Source organism: Gossypium arboreum, chromosome 3, assembly GCF_025698485.1.
Source record: "Gossypium arboreum isolate Shixiya-1 chromosome 3, ASM2569848v2, whole genome shotgun sequence".
Taxonomy (NCBI): Eukaryota; Viridiplantae; Streptophyta; class Magnoliopsida; order Malvales; family Malvaceae; genus Gossypium; species Gossypium arboreum.
The window spans coordinates 99,424,702-99,425,968 of NC_069072.1; the positions used below are offsets into that span (position 1 = coordinate 99,424,702).

General features: G+C 38.4%; 1 non-coding gene across 1 annotated transcript; it reads right to left on the bottom strand.

The window, feature by feature from the left end:
- Positions 1–671: 671 nt before the first annotated feature.
- Positions 672–778, bottom strand: LOC128291152 (small nucleolar RNA R71). The gene has a single exon (XR_008280928.1). It is a non-coding gene; the product is annotated as a small nucleolar RNA R71 (small nucleolar RNA).
- Positions 779–1,267: the final 489 nt, after the last annotated feature.

The following is a 1,267-nucleotide window of genomic DNA, read 5'->3' on the forward strand; positions in this document are numbered from 1 at the left end:
GTTTTTTGTGTCGTCGCCTGGGTGCCTGGGACTGTTTCCTTAATCATTTTTATGAAATTATTCTTTTCAATTTGGTTGTTATTTCATTTTTACCTAAGTTCTAACCTTACTAATTTATTCTCTATTCTTTATTTTTTGTAATTTATTTTTCAGGTGTTTAAGAGCATAGATCGAATTATCAATCTATTACCTGTAGACCCAGAGATCGAGCGAACATTTAGACAAAAAGGACCCAGAAAATCAACTCAAAGACAAGCCAAGATGTACCTTGGAAATCAAAATGATGGACAAGGAAATAGAGTCAATCATGTACACAATCCAAGCCTTATTGCTGATGATAGGGATAGTGCCATAAGACATTACACTGTGCAACTCTTCAATGAATTAAAGCCAGGAATTAGGAGATAAGAGATTGAGGCACTATAATTTAATTTGAAACTGGAAGATCCATGGAAGATCCATACCTTCACCTTCGATTATTCATGGAGGTGAGCGATTCGTTTAAGACAGCTGGGGTGATTGAACACACACTGAGGTTGAAGTTGTTTCCGTAATCGTTGTAAGGTCGAGCACAAGCATGGCTCAATTCATTTCCACCATATTCAATTACAACATGGCAAGAAATAGCAGAAAGATTTTTGGTTAAGTATTTCCCACCTAGCAAAAATGCTAAGTTACGAAATGAGATAACCACTTTTCAACAATTAAAGGACGACTCTTTGCACGAGGCATGGGAGAGATTCAAAGAATTACTTCGTAAATGCCCTCATCATGGGATTCCACACTACATCTAGTTGGAGATGTTTTATAGTGGTCTCAATGCACACACAAGGTTGATGATTAATGTAACAACCCTTACCCGTATTCTATGCCTGAACAGGGTACGAGGCATTATTGGACTTACATCGCAAGCAAACATACATGTCAAGACATAAATTTTCATCCAAATTAAAACCAATTGTATTTAATCATAGAGTCCCTAATACAAGCCTACGAGGCCTAACACATGCTACAGAAGTGGTTCAGGACTAAACCAAGCACATAGGAAATTTTTACAAAATTTTTTCCATGTACGGGAGTCACACACCCGTGTGGGCAAGCCGTGTGGTCACGCACTCTCGTGTCCTTAAGTCGTATAACTCTCTCTTTGGGAAAGCATGAACAATTTGAGATCACATGGCCAAGTCACACGCCCATGTGCTAGGCTGTTTGGTTAATTTAATTTTCATAAAATACGTGTAGACTTCATACGGTCGGGACACATCCC